The 20399-nt window shown below is 34.0% G+C and overlaps 1 protein-coding gene and 1 long non-coding RNA gene across 7 annotated transcripts in view; one reads left to right on the forward strand and one right to left on the reverse strand.

Moving 5' to 3' along the window:
- Nucleotides 1-14397: 14397 nt before the first annotated feature.
- Nucleotides 14398-20399, reverse strand: part of LOC143240111 (uncharacterized) — a 50770-nt gene continuing 44768 nt past the window's right edge. For all 6 annotated transcript variants that reach the window (XM_076482004.1, XM_076482003.1, XM_076482006.1 and 3 more), the window contains one exon: nucleotides 14398-17056. The gene's annotated coding sequence lies outside the window, so the exon portion shown is untranslated. The remainder of the gene's footprint in view (nucleotides 17057-20399) is intronic.
- LOC143240112 (uncharacterized) lies at nucleotides 16946-19253 on the forward strand. The gene is made up of 2 exons (XR_013021576.1): nucleotides 16946-17072; nucleotides 18483-19253. It is a non-coding gene; the product is annotated as an uncharacterized LOC143240112 (long non-coding RNA).

Here is a 20399-nt window from a genome sequence, read left to right on the forward strand (position 1 = left end):
CCAAATTTAATTTTAAAATAAAAAGATATATAATAGGTTATTTTCAAGTTTCTTTCTAACGTTTGTCGTTAAAAATAAAAATAAATAATGGACTACTTGTGCTGCGCCAACCACGATTATCAAAAACAGGTTTATAATGTTATAAGTCCCACAAACTTAGGAGTGGGGAAGGGTGTCTTGAAACATCAGAAGAGAAACCGTGATCGATATTGCATTGAAATACTGAAAATTCCTGTGCCTAAGGGCACGCCCCCCTTGGCACAGCAGCATTCCGTGGACTTAAATGATAGAAATCGGAATTATTTAAATATATATATAAAAATATATGCCACACTTATATACAAAATTTGATATATATATGTAAGTACTAACTTACTCTAATATAGCAAAAATCAACAATTCCTTTTAATTCTTAAATTTCTGCCCTTTTATGTTTGCCAAAAAACTTCGAAGTTATTTGATTTACTCTTCTCGATTAACACATACGTACAACAATGTGATTAATACATATCTGCGTTCCAATATTATATTTATTAAACCTTAAAAAATATTTAAATCAGAAATAATAAAAACACTATTTCAACATTATATATGTTAAAATGGACTATATTCTGAATCGTTCTTATGCATAAAAATATTTTACTCAATCATGTTGTAATATTATTCATCGGAAATACTGAATTGCTATTTAAAATTTTTAAATTTACTTATTTCAGTCAATTATAACAACCTATCAAGTGTCTAGATAATTGTACATATATATATGCGTGTGTGTGTGTGTGTGTGTGTATTATTTAAAATACATCTTTGAAGTTTAATAGATTACTTACAAGTAACTTCTTGCTCTTAGAATTTACCTCTTCTGCTTTAAAAACTCCCAAGTTACACTATTTACGTAGTTATAATTGTACGCACTAGATGCCAGCAGTAAAAAAAGTAAAGCTGTTGTCCAGTTTTAACACTTTATCAGTATAAACTGTATGTTTATTTAGCTAATCATTCTGCTACTAACAATGGCTGACTTTGAGAAGAAATAGAATATATTTTTTATCGTTAGTTGTTGTTTTGGAATTTCGCACAAAGCTACTCGAGGGCTATCTGTGCTAGCCGTCCCTAATTTAGCAGTGTAAGACTAGAGGGAAGGCAGCTAGTCATCACCACCCACCGCCAACTCTTGGGTTTTATCGTTAGAAATGAATCGTTAAACGGGTCGGCAATGTTGTACAGTTTGTTTGTTTTTTGGAATTTCGCACAAAGCTACTCGAGGGCTATCTGTGCTAGCCGTCCCTAATTTAGCAGTGTAAGACTAGAGGGAAGACAGCTAGTCATCACCACCCACCGCCAACTCTTGGGCTACTCTTTTACCAACGAATAGTGGGATTGACCGTCATATTATACGCCCCCACGGCTGGGAGGGCGAGCATGTTTAGCGCGACTCGGGCGCGAACCCGCGACCCTCGGATTACGAGTCGCACGCCTTACGCGCTTGGCCTGCAATGTTGTACAGCAAAATATTTCACACAATATTTTATACAATCAATCTTCTACACCACTGGTGACTTGAAATATTTGCAAACACTTGCAATGTGTTAGTTAAATATTCACTCAAAATCGTGCTTTCTTTATTCCTTCACTTTATTTATTACAGCTCAGGCTTTCAATTTCTTTAACACTTACTTACAAACGAATAATCAAGTAGGAAACATAAAACTTTGCTTTTTGATACAAAATATTCAGATAAACTAAATTAGCATTTGTTATTTTATTTTTCGGATAGAGTGATTTTATGTATGACTATGCATTAAATAATATATAGGCTTAATACAGTTTTTATCCTTTTATATAATGGATGGTGTTCGTTTATTATCAGAACTCGTGGACTCAACTAGAGAACTTTAATCCTAGTCTAGGTTCATTTTTAAAAGCTGGAACATAAAGGTATTTTAGATAGAAGAATAGTGTGTGTTTTCTTACAGTAAAGCCACATTGGGCTATCTGCTAAATCCACGGAATCCCTAATTTTAGGGTAGTAAATCCGAAGACGTACCGCTGTACCAGCGTGGAACTAGAAGAAGAAAGGTAAAAAATGAAGGTTTTTTATCAATGTTTTACAACATTTAAGGTGCTAAATACAGTACTATTTTTGTTTGTAAACCAAATATCAAAACAAATAGGTAAAAGTCTTCCCCTGGTGGGACGGCAGCAAATTTAGTGACCTATAGCGCTGTAATCCTAGGTACGTAGGACAAAATAAATAGTCCAATGCAGCTTTGCTCTAAAATAAACAAGATAACATGTCAAAATAAAATTAAATATATGTATAACAGCTTTTAAAAATGTTTTACAAACGGATACAAAATTTAAAAGTTTCACAGTTTTTCTGAAAGTTAGAGACATTTTCAAGCATATCCACTGTAACCTTTAGTGTTACTTTTTAACAGCTTTTCATCAGTGTTTATCTTTCTACTTACCAACTAGTTATATTAATGCGTTTCAAAATTTACATTTCTAGATTGATTATTTGCTTTTGAATTTGTTGCACCAAGACTATCTGCGCTAATTGTCTCTAATTCTGAAGTGATAGGTACTCCCTGCTAACTCTTGCGTCTCTTGAACAACAAAAAGTAGTATTAAGCGTCGCATTATAATGTCCTCATGGCCAAAAGGACGGACATGTTCTGCGATGGTATTCAAACCCGTCAGATTGAGAGTTGAGTGCCATAACCATCAAACTATGGCGGGCCACTATATTGCAGTACTTATTTTTGTTTTTGTCACCTATAAAGATTGTGAAATTTAATAAAATAAAAAATATACTATTGACTAGAAAAGAATATGAGAGAAATTGCTAATCATTTTTGAACTGACATTTGCATAAATTGACCCAGCAGGTGTTTAACATGCAAAACTGTATTACATTTTCTGTTAGCAGTTGCAGGAAACATCCTTGACTTGTATCTTATCTTATGTTATCAGGTCACCATTAAAACTGTTATGATTGAAAACGTAATGGAAAAAGGTGTGATGAAACAGTGAATTCAAGTTAATTTCTGACACGTGTATGCACATTAAAGTAAAAAGATTCACAACATACATCCTCCTAAATTTTGTTTACAAGTACTCTATAACTACACTAATGTTAAGTGTGGTAGCTTATAGCAAAGCCACATCGGGTTATCTGCTGTATCCACCGAGGGGAATCGAACCCTGATTTTAGGGTTGTAAATCAAAAGACTTACCACTGTTCCAGAGTGGGACACTAATGGAGAAAAATACCTGTGAAATATTAAAAATTAAATCACACAGGTTTGGAACAAAAATTAATAATAAATAAATTAATATAAATAATGAAAAAAAAGAAAAAGAAAAGAATGGTATTTCCTTATCCAGTTAGCTTCTACAGACAAAAGAGAGATAAATTTAACTGCCAAGCCAAGTATAGACGTGACCAAACTATATTGTTTGAAAAGCCGTAAAGAACAATCCTTAACAACTGTTTAAAAACCTCATAAAATGTATGCCATCGTCACTTTAAAACGTTGCTTTTAATAATGCCCATTTCTTGGAAGCTATAATCTTCTTGAATACAACAGGTTAAAGGTTCTAAAGACCATTATTTGGGAACTATGTTACTTCCTCAGCAAAACACTCAACAAGTCACAGTAATTACTTTTTAACCAGAAAATCAGGTCAATAAACATTTATGTTTTAACCTTAGCAACTAGGTTAGTCAAGAGGAAGAGATACGCTTACCAATCCTGTTCTATACTTATAATTTCTTTGTTCATTAAATTTGTTACAATTTTATTTCTATTTTTTGCATTTTATTTGACTCAACTACTTGAGAATGGAATTTATTTTTTTCAGAACCGTTTAGTTCATGTGACTATAGGGCCTGGCATGGCCTAGCGCGTTAAGGCGTGCCTTCGTAATCTGAGGGTCGCGGGTTCGCGCCCGAGTCGCGCCAAACATGCTCGCCCCCACGGCTGGGAGGGTGAGTGCTGGGTAGTGATGACTAGCTGCCTTCCCTCTAGTCTTACACTGCTAAATTAGGAACGGCTAGCACAGATAGCCCTCGAGTAGCTTTGTGCGAAATTCCAAAACAAACAATCATGTGACTATAACGATAGAAAATTTTATGTTAACTTATCCTGTTTTTTTAAATGAGGTGTTACATCTTAGACAATCTTGTAAAAAATATCTATTCGTTAAATGGTACAGAAATGTGATATACAACTTATAACTGTTCTGTACTTAATAAACTGATAAAAACAAGAACGTTTATTACCAATATTTACATATTGTATTAAAATGTTTATATGATGAAACAAATAAAGGTGTAATCTTAATGTCTATGGTAAACTGTTTACGACTAATAAATATTGTGCTGAACAGGTATATCATCTGCTGGGACATCAGTAAGTTTTCAGATTTAAAGTGCTAAAATAAGGGTTCGATTTTATTCGGTGCATACAGCAGATATCTCTGTGGATATACTATAATAAAATATACACACGCTAACTGCTCTAAATTTGCTGTCGGAATTGATGTCATTATGTTAGGTCAAATCCGTAAAATGCCATTGTATTTCTTTTATTCAATATTCCAAATATATAATGATTTATATATATATATTTATTTTTATCATTCCACCCTTTCTATGACGTCAGATGTTTTCCCTAAGACTTGTTGAAGGAAAACGTACATAACTAAAATTAATAAAAGGCAACATGCTGGAGAATATTTAGCGTATCATGGAACGATACGGACTATGTAAAAATAATTTAGTTGAAACATACGATTAAAAGGTAATATCCATTTCTAGAACCAGATAAAATCAAATATTGAATATGATATAAACAAAGTCTTATATTTGAACACCTTTTTCTCACATAAACAAATTACATGCTTTCAGTGTTGTATAACACTAGCAAACACTCAAAACAAAACGGAAATTGAAGATGCTCAGCCTCTTTTTATATGTGGTCTTGGCCTAATAAACATGTCGGATTGTGGAACCAAATATTAATGGTTCACGTCTCCTTATTGTAAAAACATTTAAAAAATCGCGCATCACATTTTAGGGCAATGAATATTTTCTAACAGCTGCGGCCAAATCCTACTATTCAACTAGAATACCCAGAGAATAGGCGGTAGTTGTTGTTGATTAGGTGCTTTTCCTTATAACCTATCAGGAAATTTAGGATGTCTAGTAAAGATGGCCTTTGCGCGAATATCTGAAACGAAACAGTTTGTGTATATAGACTTATTTAGTTAAAGCGCCCTCTCTTTTTCTTTTATTAAACTTAATACATTTCACTAGCAGCTTCGATTCACCAGCCTTAAAGGTGACTTTTACAGAAAAAATAAAACTTTGCAGTTAAAAGAATTACTCATACTGATTAATATTGCAGGTTCACATTTTTTATAAAAAATATGTGCTAATAAATGAAACATAGAACTTGGTGCAGAAAGAGCCCTTTTCGAGCGGCAATCTGAACGTTTTAGGAAAAGTATTGTGACGTAATAGATGCCAAACAAACTGCCAACGCGTTGAATGTAAATAAACATGGACATACGGAAAAATAGAGGCGTAGTCTGTTTTGACTTTGTGTTCTGAACAGTGTCGAATAGCGCCATATCAATTCGAACCTACTCTGAACGAACCTAGAACAGTTACTTTTGACACAGATCTGACAAGTTCCAGTGATGAGGACAGTTTCACGAGCGAGAGTAGCGGAACTGTAAGTGATACTAATAGCGCCCAGGCCCGTCGGTCATACCTCCAATGAAAAAATGGTAAGCCTAAGCCGTGACAACAAATATGGTCTGTATTATTTCACGTGCAATTTTAAGCATCTCGAAACCTGTCTGGTGTTTATAAACTATTGGTATCACAGACTGGGTTTTATTTGTTTATACTTTGCCGACTGTGGTAACTAATACTCGGCCCTTCCACAACCATTGTACCGAGTATTTACGACTCGTAACAAAATGAATTTCAATTATACCTCATAATTCTGTTCATAAAATCAAACTAGATGTAGCAATCTGAATAGTTAATTTATCTCGAAATATTAAATTTAAAAACTGGAATTCTTCAAACTTTTCTATATTTAAAAATGATACAAAAACATCTACAGAATGATCTAACAGCTTTTAAACTTGGAATATACTTTATTTGGGATAGATTTATTCACTGTCTAGACTAGGAAATCAAGGTTTCACTGACTTTCAGGTGCCACAAATGCTAAATACGCTCATGAATGTGAAATGTGTATGTCTAGTTACATTCTTCTAAAAAGTTGTACTTTTTAAATTATTATATTATACTAATTATTGTTTATCGCTTTATACTGCACACATACCTTTAAGTTTGTTCTTTTCGTGATGGCAAGGGGTGGAACCTGTACGCTGCAGGCTGAGATCAGTTCTCAGCTCTACACGAGGAAAGATGGTAGGGACGATCCTGTCTACTGCCGATGGTTTTTTTCAGTCTCAACCTGCCTGGCTTGAAACCCACGGAATCCAAAACAGTTGGATCTGACATAAAACATAAGCGTTTAAAGCGATCTTGACAAAGCTTTGCATGGTGTGAAGGAGTCCAGTTCTTCCTATTGACTATCCCAACCCACTGTCGCCACCTTGCCGGTTCCTTCTCCTTGCACGGAAACGAAAAGAAGCTTTTGCTTGAAGCCGAACCGTTTTTACAACCATAAGCAACGCAGTAAACCATGTCATCATAAAACAAACATAAAGTAGCAATATCAAGACAAAAAATAGTCTCACAATATATGTAATCCGAAAAAAGCACCGATAGATTTACATAAAACACCAGCACTGAAAGGAACACAGTGGTCGGCGCGCAAGGAAGAGTGTTTGGCAACTATTATGTCATAGTTGTAAAACGTCACGGAAACAGCAGAACGCCCGAGAGGAACTTGTGTTCGAGAACCAGCATATTTTGTTTCATTTTTTACTCAAAAACTAAAGTGTTTAAAAATATGGCAACCACACAGGAATTATACCTAACTAAAGTACAGTTTCTAAGGCAATTATTAAATGTGTTGACAATTCACCTTTAAAAATCGTTAGATGTCTTCTTAAAGAACCATTGCTGCTTATTTGAAGAAAAGTAACACATCGAAACACGTTTACCTGATAATTAATATGTTTATTACTTACATATCCGATAATTCATACTTATCACAAACTGTATTTAAAGCGCAGGTCAAAAATACGAATTTCAAAGTTCGATTACGCAAGTTCCTTAACTACATAAATACACCCAGAAACAACAACGTTACTAGTTTACAATCTTCGACAAATTTTCGTTTAGGATAGCATCGGGTTGGTTATTTCATAACTTTCGTTTCTTCAAACCTTTTCTTCTTCTTCCAGTACCTCTTAACAAAAAACAAACAAAAAAGACGTTATATTCTTGATATATTTTTTTCCTTAAGTTTCAACCCACTTTCAACTGGGTACTTCTTCTTAAATCAACCTTTCTCACAATATATATTTCCCATTTCTGTAAGAGTAAAACATCCCCCACTACTTTGTTTGTGGTCTGGTGTGATCATGCCTAGCACGGCCAGATGGTTAATCTGAAGGTCACGGGTTCGAATCTCCGTTACACCAAATATGCTCGCCCTTTCAGCCGGGAGGCGTTATAATGTGGCATTTGTAGTTGTTGTTGTTGTTTTGAATTAAGCACAAAGCTACACAATGGGCTATCTGTGCTCTGCCCACCACGGGTATTGAAACCCGGTTTTTAGCGTTGTAATTCCGCAGACATACCGCTGAGTCACTGGGGGCATTCGTTTATAAAAGAGTAGCCTAAGAGTTGGCAGTGGGTGGTGATAACTAGCTGCCTTTCCTCTAGTCTTACACTACTAAATTAGGGACGTCTAGCGCAGATAGTCCTCGTGTAGCTTTACGCGAAATTAAAAAAAAAAAAAAGTTTAAAATTAGGGATAGCAAGCATAGATAGTCTTTTTGCAGTTTTGTTAGAATATCTAAAAAAAACCATTATATTTCACTGTTTTATGTGAATAGTTTTGTTACGGATTCTCATAGCAACATTTCTGAATCAAAATCTCCCATTGAATTTAAAAATAACTGAACGTTTGTTTTATCGGTTCACAATACACGTGTCATTCGTTCTTGCAGCTATTATAATTCTTTGTAAAATTCAAACTTGATTACGATATTCATAGTGATTACAACAAATAAATTAATGAAAGAAAGACTTCTACTTCTATAAAAGGGCAAAACTTGAGTTTCGGCTGTATGAAAAAAATAAAAAATATACATCTCGGCAAAAAATAAATTTAAGAAAGCGTCAAGTAACCAGCCTGCCAAGTTGGGTATAGAGGCCAGTTTGTTGGGTTAGAGATCGAAAGGTCTAGGATAGGAAAGAAAATAGGTTTTCAGAACTAGGGGTACGTATGAAAATCGGGGTTAGGTGGGAGGCGTGGCTTGGGATATAAAAATAAACAAAAAGGCCTAGTTTTTTGTGAAGTAAAATTTATGTTGGATTTGCTACTCAGTGGTACATCGGTATATGTTTAACACTAGAAACTACGTTTCAGTACTATTGGTGGCCAGAATACCGATAGCCCATTGTGTAGCTTTAATTACAAACAAACATACATACATATTAAACTTGAGAAATAAATGTTCCTATAACCACTTTGAAAATGTAATAGTTATTGAAGAATTTGCCTTGGCATGGACAGTTGGTTAAGGCACTCGACTCGTAATCTCAGGGTCACGGGTTATAATCCCCGTCAACCAAACATGCTCACCCTTTCAGCTGTGAGGGAGATATAATGTGACGGTCAATCCCACTATTTGTTGATAAGAGAGTAGTCCAAGAGTTGGCGGTAGGTGGTGATGGCTAGCTGCCTTCTCTTTAGTCTTACACTGCTAAATTAGGGACAACTAGAGCAGATAGTCCTCGAGTAGTTTTGCGCGAAATTCAAATTAAACCAAACAAGCCAAACCAATTGAAGAATTTCAGGCGTTTGTACGCAAATATTCAAATATATAGTAATTAATAAGCTTCCATCATGAATACAGCTATTACACTTGCATCGTAAGTTTTGAGCTTGAATCAACAGATCAACGCTACCTTAAGTACTATTTATTTTCAAGAAATGATCTGTCAAATACAAAGTGGAACAATACACAATATATCAGAGAATGCTGTTTACTTCGGCCTTCAGGAACCAGGGGTAAGGCGTACCACCATATTTTCATTTCTGGTCTGGGATTCGAGTCGTGAGGTCACTGAACACGATTCACACTTTCAGCTGTGAACGCATTATACAAGTGGCAGCCAATTCTTTTATTTGGTACTAAAAAAGCCTCCGTGGTGGAGGGATCTGCAAGGTTGGTTGCCTTTCTTTGAGAAGTTAAAAAGTAGGTCGACTATACCTGAATTCTGTAGTCCTCTGACCTCAATGTTTAGCTCACATGCGCATAAGATAGTGTCCAAGTTGAAAACTTCCAATGCAGTTTTCTTTGCTAAATTATTAGAGAACTGTTACCAAGGTAACTTGAAAACATTATTCTTTCTTACAAGAAAGAATCTTCAATAGCCGTTGTACTTGAAATTCTTTCAGACAGGATTAGATTAAATTAATCTATCAGACCATTTTCTCCCTTTTTATGAGTAATATTTTTGTGCGACAGCAGTAACAAAATTGAGGTGCCAATATAACCGATTCGATTTTATTTCTTATCAAGATCTCTACTTGATTACCCGCAAACTGAAATTCTTTTAAGCCCAATAAGGTGACGAAGCTATGAAGTAAATTTTGTACTTAAAAAAACTCAGAACCATTCTAGAAGCCGGTATGTTGCGGCTAACAAGATATTTAATAAAGGCAAAAGTTTTCCGTGTTTTAACTCAAACACGTGCCGACTCGACTGGTTTATTTTGAAGACGCTGACTCGTGACAAAATGGAAATAAAAAGACAAAATCAAAGGGATATTTTTTAGGGAAATTCAAATACATACTTAAGAGAATTGGTAGGCTTACAACAGACATCAGTGTTTCAATGGTTTTCTTGCCCCCTACCCGGTGGTTCAGCGAAAATTATGAGGGCTTATAATGCTAAAAACTATGTTTCGATATCTGCTGTGGACGTAGGATATATAGTCAATTGAGTAATAATATTAGTAATAATAAAATTTAAAACTTCTAAATATGCCTTAAAATTATTACACCCAAGTTTCACCTAAGATATTCCAACTTGTTTGAAACTTTTTCGATAAGCTTTTATAATGTAAAAATATCCGAAATATAAAGTCATTTACTATACATTTGGAAGCCTTTGATCCATATAATGACGAAACGATTGGTTGAACGTATATACTTCTAGTAGAAGTTTATCACCGAGTTATTAAGATCTGTTTATAATTACCTTCCCAGACCAATGACAGGTGGCATAATTTGGGAGTGGTGTCAGAGGCAGCCTACTCTCTCCTCTCCTTATGTCGCAACTTATGCAATATCGTAAGGTCCTCAACTGAATTTGGGGCTCATACAAGATCAGCACTATTTCCCTTCCCACCTATCAAGTTTTGTGAAATGACACTTTTGTAATGACAGCTTTTAAATATTTTGTATTCTTTTCTCCCTCACCAGAGAATTATACATCAAAGTACATAATCCCCAGCCTAAATCGTAAAAAAAATATCAAAGAGTTTGTTTTGTTGAATTTCACACAAAGCTACTCGAGGGCTATTTACACAAGCCGTCCATAATTGTTAAATGGTAGACTGGATGGAAGGCAGCTAGTTAACACCACTCATCACTAAGTCTTGATCTACTCATTTACCAACGAAAAATGGGATTGGCCATGACTTAAAAACACTCCCACATTATGTTCGATTAAGGCATTCGAGCTCAAGACTCGCAGGTTGCGAGTCGAGAGAATACCCTAATCACCAGGCCATGCTAGGCTATTAGTGGTGCTAAATGCTAAGTTTTTGTTAGACTTATTTCAAATTAAATTGAAGTAGTATATTATAAGCATTATATTAAAGTTGAGAATTAGCTACTCCATAGTGTAAAACTGTTAAACAGATGTATGTGTCTGTGATAATGATATCAACCAATTATCACAATATTCCAGTAATTTTATGCTTTGAACTCGAATCGTAATATTCTCAATTACTTGTGTTGGTAAATACGCTGAAGCGTTGTCTTTTCTTGATTGCACCCGCTTGTGTTGAGAGTTTTTTGTCAGAATATCATTTTAGGACTGGTGTCTTAGGTCCAATAGAATTTTAAAAAATTGACCAACAGTTTGTGGATGAACTGTAGTACATAAACAATTGCCGAACTATTTGAAGAAGGAAAAATGATTTCATTGGAAGACTCAGCATCATACAAGAACATAAACTGCAAAACGATTCATTTCTCGTATTTAAGATTGCATTTCGCTGCAGCATCTTGACATATTTTTGATGCGTTGTCGTACAACTGGTTGAGCATATTTAAATCATCGATCTCATTTTTTTCAAAATATTAAAAAGAGGACAAGCTAGATACTCCTGTGTATAACTACTTATTGGGACAAACTATACGAATCTTTTTGTAACCTGATGAGTCGATTTTCGAACATACCGAAGAATTATAGTGAGTTGACCAATAAAACAAAAACCTGGAGTAGAATCACGATTAATGACAAATGCTCAGTGTCCTTCATTTCAATGAAAATAGTTTATCTCCCAGTATTTTAGTCACTTCCTCACAAATTGCAGACGATAAATATGAAGATATTCTTTGATTTTTATAACGAGCAAGAAGATTGCTAAGAAAAGGGTCAAACTGAGAAATCAAATCTAAAATATCCAGTTAATATCATTTGAGTTGAGTCTTTCGCTTCCTCCATGAAAACCTAGTCCTTTAGTTACTGGAAACTGTACTGTTGACACAATCGACACAACGTGCTTTAAAACTTTCTGTCAATATTCTTTTTCTTTTCGAAATCATATACCCATACTTGTTTCTATTCGTCATTTTTAGAACGCAAATAAGGACCAATCTCATCTTTTAATGTTGACTGAGCAGAAGTGGTTACGCGTGAAACTACAAAATTCCACAAATTAGGCATCTGTTTGACTTTTTCTTTTTGCATTCGCTTTTTCTCTTCGATCTTTTTATGCTTTGCAGCACCACTTTCATATTGTTTCTTGCTTTCTACCATTATTTAATTTATTTTATTAACACCATTATCAACTCATTTGTCTTCCGCTGGGACAGCGGTAAATCTTCGGAATTCGTTTCCCCTCGGTGGACACAACCGATAGATCAATGTGGCTTTGCAATAAAAAAAGCACACACCTTAACACATTCTATCATATGTTTAAGATTTACATTCTTTAACAGAACTTGTACTGTTATAACAACTGCTGTTATTGTCTGTTATTAAGCGTAAATATATACAAAGAGCCATCTTTGATCTGCTCGGTATCGAAACCAGGTTACTAGCATTATAAATCTCCAGACATACTACTGTGTTACCAAAATGCCTTTATATTATTTGATGAAATAACTATAAACAAAAACGCATTAGAATTTTTTAATAAATAAAGAAGTGCAGGAAAACAATCTATAATATCTTAAAATTTCCACTAAAGCAGCAAAAACGAATAAAACATGTTTAGTCGTTGAGTTTTAAAAACCTTACTTAGAAATATAAACACTCAATTTTTATGTAAATAACTTGTAAGAAACACTAATTAGAATGAATAAATTTAATTTTTATGTGTGTTTTCTGACAGCAAAGTCACATCGGGCTATCTGCCAAGTCCACCGAAGGGAATCGAACATTTGAGTTGAGCATTGTAAATCCGTAGACATACCGCTGTGGCAGCGGGGTACTAATTTTAATGGAGAATAACATTTACAACTTTGATGTTCGACATACACAAATAGTTACCATAATTTAAATATCACAAACTCCAAAATAAAATATGTTTGTTTTTCGTGAAAACATCCTGAGTAATCTGAGGGGCGCAGGTTTAAATCACCGTCACACCAAATATGCTCACCATTTCGCCTGTGTGGGCGTTATAAAGTTACGATCAATCCCACTATTCGTTGGTAAAAGAGTAGCCCAAGAGTTGGCGGTAGATAGTGTTGACTAGTTGCCTTTTCTTTAGTCTATATTAGGGACGTCTAGCGCAGGTAGCCCTCGTGCAGCTTTGGACAAAATTCCAAAACCAAACTTTGCTAAAAAAGTTTTTAATATATTACAACAAAAATCTTTAAATATTTGACCCTAAAATCGTATCTTATTACTTTTACGATGTTGTTTTGAATTAAGCACAAAGCTGCTCAATTGGCTATCTGTGCTCTTCCCACCCCGGGTATCGAAACCCGGTTTTTAGCGTTGTAAGTCCGTAGACATACTGCTGAGCCACTGGGGGGCAAAAAAAGCAAGCATGTTTGGTGTGACGGGGATTCGAAACCGCGACCATCAGATTAGGAGTCGAATACCTCAACCACCTGGCCATGCCGAGCTGCGAAAACATCTTACTTTCACGAAAAAACATTTACCAAAAGCTTTAGCCTTTTAATAAGCTACGGTTTATTGTATAACATAAATTGCACATAAATAAGAGGAGGGTAACTAGATATAAGCAATTATTTAAATATCGTACATCTGAGATAGAGGTAAGACGCCTTTTGACTCCAGTCTAGTTAGCCCTTGAGTTAATCCGGAACTGTTCATGCAATATAGTTATACGTATTATAAAATATTCATTAAAACTTCATGACTACAGCGACCCTATCCATCAATAAAGATATCAACTCTTTTATTTCGTGCTTTGATAATAGTGGTAGACAGTTTGTACTTGTGAGACGGATTAATTGAACAAATATTTTATGCTACGTGTGGTTTCGTTTCCATTTATCGGAGGGAGGGGGTCGATACAGCTCACCTTCTAGCTAATTTGTAGCTAGAAAGCCTAACTGATATAGTTTCCAGTTTTCAATTAATTTACCCAAGCGTAACGACCAAACAGATGAAGTATGAAGTCAAATTTTTATTTATGTATTTTAAGAAGCACATTATTGACCTTTTTGTCAGTATCAGTCATTTTATCCAATAGGTTCATATATCTCCAGAAATAATCAATTATAAGATATTATTAAAAAGAAAAAAAAGTGCCACTTTGTTAACGTAGTGGTGAACAATGATTAAAGTTGTTTTAGGCTTAACAAAAGGAGTTTGAAACGTAATGTCTCATTGTGCTTAAGTAAGACGTGATTTTTTAATCGCTTTTCCCTTCATATGTTGGCTATACAGAATCTTTTATCTTTATTGCATCTGTGAAAATGATAGTAAATAACCTGATACCAACAAAAACTCGTAAACAATGTAATTTTTTATTTATTGGTTAAGTAGTTTATTAACATGAACAAAACAATTTCATAATTAAGACATATGGAGAAATATATTCGGATAAACACTTTTAACAGTTGTTTTTTTGTCTAAAACTTCGTAAATATCGTATAGTCTTTTTATAGGGTCATCTTCAATCATATTTTTAACCACAACGATTTACAATGAAGGATTAGTGCATATATTTATTTACATAAAACTCCTGCAGAGTTAATATTTATATGTTTATTTGCTTCTGAAATAGCGCCACCAGTCTTTGTAAAATCTCGTTAACTCATCTGTTTAATATATTTCTCACTGCTTCATTTCTAGTTCCTAATTTGAGAATGAAAGTCCAATATTTTTTAAAATAATTTTTAAATCGTTTTCTCAATTATGTTTATATTTTGATTTATATTAATTTGCAATAATTGTGAAAGAATCAATAGTTTCTGAAAACTCTTGTCCAGTGAAAAGAAATTAAGTTTGAGTGCTTGTACCCACTGTTAGGTTTTTGCTATTTTGAGTAAATTATTTCCTCCCTTAATTTAAATTATGATTTGTTTAATAAAAAAATTAACAACACTTTTCATTTTGTATCTCAAATGTCACTTGAAGGCTTTTAAAATCCAACTTTGGCAGTAGAAGCAAACAGATTTGAATTATATTTACTATGTGAAGATTAAAAACCATCGTATCTCCCTTAATTAACATCGTTATAACTTAAACTAAATAAGACAAATATTTAATAAAGGAAAAATATGTTAACTTCCACGAGCATTTCTGTGGTTTGGTAAAGTAATTCATGCCTACAACTTAAATACTACAACATTAACGTACAGTACATTCTCCTTACATTTAGCAGACAACACTTTAGGAACATAATAAAATAGAATATCACTTATAAGGAGTTATGATGCTATTCAGAAATATCAAAGAACGTTTCATGGCACGTACAGGTCTAGTATTAAAAACTATGATCTGAAGGTTGTTGAACTACAAGAAATTAACACCTTACCAATGATCGCGTATAGATCCCCAAAGTAAACCTCTGGTTTAAATCCCTCTGTTTTGATAAATTAACAAATTCACATTTGTTTTCATTACTATTTATAACAACGTTATTAAGTTGCAAGTTTATGTATTTTTAATATAACAACTTAACACGAAGTTTATTTTCTAACAATACGAGAAAAGCCTTGCAATCATTTATCAGTTGTTATCTTCTGTAATGGACACAAAAGTTAAGTTTTCATGATGTCCCAATATTTGTGACTTTGCATTATTATTTTTCACATAAACTTAGGACGTAATGAAAATATCATAATATTACTGATAAAAGTTATTGTAACATTTGTTTAAAAAAATTAAAATTCGGTAAACAAAATTTACCCTCATACATTTTTACGGTTGTTTCAAGATAGTTTTATATCTTATTTCTCTGTTGAACACTTCAAGGATCCACTGTGCAAATTCTATGATAAATAAACTAAAACATGTATTTTCCTCCTCGACATTTGTTCTGTTTGTTTTTACGTATAAAGTTGATGGTACATATTTTCAACATCAAACAACTGTCATATAATTATTACACATAAACAATTCGGTACAGACTGCAGATTTTAACTAAAACCTAATTTTCTGTCACTGAATTTGAATTTTTAAATTAAAACTCTATGACACTACTTGGGAAAGAGTAAAAAAAGGTGAAACTAAATTGGAAGATCTATTAAATGGAATTACTACAACAATATTGATCTGATTTACTGTAAAAAAAAACATTATTAAGTTATCCGATATTAGTTGATCATTCGCTCTTTGATCGTTTAAGAAAACTACACATTGAACAGTAAGTACTCTGTATTACAAGTACAGTTATTTTTGGTTTCACTGGCCGAGCAGCACCAACACAAGAATACTCTAAAAATTGTTAAAAACTATGCAACGTATAAGTCAATAGTGATTAATATCTTACAACCGCACGTTCTTTTTATAATAGTGTTCCTATAATAAGCACAATCGATTTCTGTAAAAGAGGACGTGGATTTGACCTTAACACAGTTGGATCATCAAAATGATAAATACAGTCGTAAAAATGAAAGACTTTAAAGTGACTATAACGTTCCAAACTTTAAAACTTCCGCTGGAATGCAGGTTGTTCTGGACATTCTTCCAGTTGATGGCTATTCTGACCAAGCGAAAGTTGGTCACTTGGAGTTAGACTTTTTTTCAGAAATAATGTGGCGCACACGGACAATTCCAAGCTTGTTATTCATCTCACCCATATAAAACATCTTTAGCTAAAGCCAAATACTTTACGATTTTCCTGTAACATTATATGGTAGTGTTTAAGAAACATTTAAAGATTACAACTAGTATTTAAGTTGCACAATCTCGAAATCATCCTCTCACATTGTTATAACTTAGGAAAAGAAAGGGTGTTTTTGTTTGTTTAGGTAACCGATGAGTGTTTTCGCCGAAGGCACGCCAGAACAACAGCAACTGTTATGCCTACAACAAGAATAATACTGATTGCCATGATACCCATAACCAATGCCCTCTTGCGGCGTTTACGAAGAAATTCCTTGTGATAAAACATTTCCCATCTTCCAACACTCCATGGATATGGTCCAGTCATTTCATCCATCTGTGCAAAAAGAAAGGTATGTTAAGTGACTAATAATATTATTAAACTATTTTACACTTAGTCCTAATGCTAGATGTATTATAGAAATAACATATCATGATTTCGAAAATCCCTTTGTAAACTTATATTACAATATATTATCTAATTACATCATTGGGGTGGTAAAAAATGAATATTTTTATGCGAATACTTTATAAACAGCCCATAGTAACTCAGTGGTAAGTCTGCGAGATTAAAATCCACAAATATGGATTTCAGTACCCTTGGTTGGCAGAGCACAGATAGCCCATCTTGTCTCTTTGTGCTTCATAACAAACAAGTAGATTAAATTTATAAAAAAGTGCTTTTCTCTTGTTTAAAAACTATTAATATGCATAATACATTGTTTTCTACAAGATACTTATTTCCATTACTGTTTAATAAATGTTGTGCTCTTTTTGTCATTTAAGGTGATGAATTTCATCTAACACAGTTCGTAACTTTAAACTATGGACTAAATACCGGAAACAGGTCTTAAAATATTATAGCTCGTTGATTTTCAATCTTGTGCAAAGTTATATAAAAACTCGCACATTATCAGGAATAAATAAACCTGAACATTCTTCTTCAAAAACAAACAGTGTTCCTCATTACGTAATGAATACATTGGTGTCCAACAGAACCATGTGCTGGTATCGATTGTTACATAAGGTGTATTTAATACAGTTACCCATAGAAAAAGCGAAAACGACAAATTCAAACATACAAATTCTAATTTCTTTGGAAAATACAGCACATACACTACTGTGCGAAAGTGTTAGGACAAGAGAACATTTTGTCATTCTTCTCGTTTTATTGGGCTAATTCTTTCATGCCATTACAGAATGTAACTCAGTACTATGGTAATGCTTCACTGATCCTTATTGGCAATTGATTGAGCAAGGTTAAGAATACACATCATTCTTTAGAATTCCCACATACTTGTACCAAGGACATGTTACAGTGGTTCTGGTTGAATGAACATATTGATCAAATGTAGGGTCAGAAATAACTGTTAAGGTATTACATACAGTGTCTTAACTATATAGAAAGGAGGTAGCATATGGTACTAGTTTATGTTAGAAGAAATCAATTCAGTAGCACTTCAAAAGTAAACACTGATTAAAAAAGTAGTATTTCACACCATATATATATATATTATGTTTTTTGTTATGCCACGGTCCAAAACGCGTAGAGAATTATTGATAGGTAAGAGAGTTCGCATAAAAACTTGATGCGATGCTGGTTGGACTTTCCAAGAAATTTCTACAGACTTGAGATGCTCCCCAAACACAGTCAAGTGTGCTCTAGATTATGAAACTTAGACGTGTAAATTTGAAAATAGAAAAAGAAAAAGTAGAACACCTAAATTCAATTATACTAATGTTAAGTATTTTTGTTTATGCAGCCTTCGGGACAGAAGGAAGACTAACACCGATCTAAGCATGAGACAAACTACCCAATGAAAGAAGTGTCCAGATCTACAGTATCAAGAAGACTCAATGAAAACGGAATGTTTGGTCATGTAGTATACAAAAACACTTTATTTTGATCTCCAAATATTCTCAAGTGCTTAAATTTGCTAAAAAGTACAAAACTGGACTTTTGATGATTTGAAAGGAGTAGTATGGATAGATAAGTCCAAGTTTGAAATATCTGGTTGAAAGGGTAGGTTGTACATCAACGGAAAAGACGGTGAAATATGCCTATCTCAATGCATAGTACTTACTATGAAGCACGGGGAGGCAGTGTGATGGTGTTTTTCTGCTGAGGGGACAGAAGGTATTTGCAAAATAGATGGAATAGCGAATCAGTGCAAGTACCATCGGATACTGATCCTTGATGGTATACCCAGTGATTTGCGAATTATTGGTTAAGGATTAAACTACCAAGAAGATAATGACCTTCAACATTAATCCAGCCTATGAAAAAATTATATAGTTAAGAAAGAAGCTGCTGGAGCCATTTAAATGATGCAATGCCCTCACAGAGCCCCGATCTCAACCCAGTTGAGCAGATCTGGGATTTGATAGGACAAAACTTGGCAAATGAAAAGCTACTTCCAAATAAAATTTATGGGAGTTTGTTAGAGACATTTGGAGTGAATTCCCAAAGTACATTGATTAAAATATGTTGAAACAAGGCCTGAATGACTGTCTGCAGTTATTAAAGCAAAAAGGGGGACACAAGAAATATTAACTGTTTGCTGAACTCAAGCATTTCCACTGAGTTTCTGTTGTATTAAATATAAAGATTAATAACATTTTGATGTTTCATCTGTGATTTACTTTCCATTGTTCTTTAAAAGTAGATTAAAGTATATTTTGTTACTTAGTCCTGAGACTTTTGTACAGTACTCTGTTTATAGTTTTTGATAAGACTTTTGAAAAAAAAATACTCTTTCGATCATAAAACTAAAATAGTTAGAAGTAGTTAAAACTAAAACTAGTTTAAAAAAGATTGACCTTTACTAATCCGGGTGTATACTTTTAATTGCTTAACCCTTTTTGTTTGTTTGTAGTTAAGCACAAAGTTACACAAAGAACTGACTATCTCTGTTCTGCCTACAAAGGGTATCGAAACTCGGTTTCTAGCATTTTAAGCCCGCAGACATACTACTGTGGCACTAGAGGGTAAACATTTTTTTGAAACTTTATGAAGAAAGTAGGAAAATAGTCGTTTATCCTTTCCAACAAGTAAAGAAGTTGGGAAGCGTTAAACATTTTCGTGTTTCATCCAATGGGGTAAGTATGCACCCACAATTACGGGAGGGTGATCCAAAAGGGGGACTCCTAACAACCAGAATCATAACTACAATTATAAGGAAATAAATTTAGGGGCTAAATTACTTTTATGTGAGGGGGTATCTTTTTGTAGTTATGTTCCTGGTTTCATTGTTGTACGGTCTGTAAAACGGAAGTGACGTTATTCTTACGTTGTCACCTTTGGCACTCTGCGTTACCATGTAAATTCTGTTCTAGTTTGTGACGGAAACGCTTTTCATACAGATTCGCAAGTCAACAGTGCATCTCAGTGTATAATGATTTAACTCTCTACGCGTTTAAGGTTGATAATGAATATATATGTTTGCAAATCAAACACTATTGCGTTGAGAAATGGTATAATAACGTACGTTTTTCACACACTTACATCCCTAATTTAGCAGTGTAAGAATAGAGGGAAGACAGCTGGTCATCACCTACCCTCGCCAATTCTTGGGCTACTCTTTTACCAATTATAAGTAGGATTGATAGTCACATTATAACGCCCCCACGGCTAGTAGAGCGAGCATGTTTGGTGTGACGAGGTTTATGCTTCAGACATT

This window comes from Tachypleus tridentatus, chromosome 13, assembly GCF_004210375.1.
Source record: "Tachypleus tridentatus isolate NWPU-2018 chromosome 13, ASM421037v1, whole genome shotgun sequence".
NCBI classification, from domain to species: domain Eukaryota; kingdom Metazoa; phylum Arthropoda; class Merostomata; order Xiphosura; family Limulidae; genus Tachypleus; species Tachypleus tridentatus.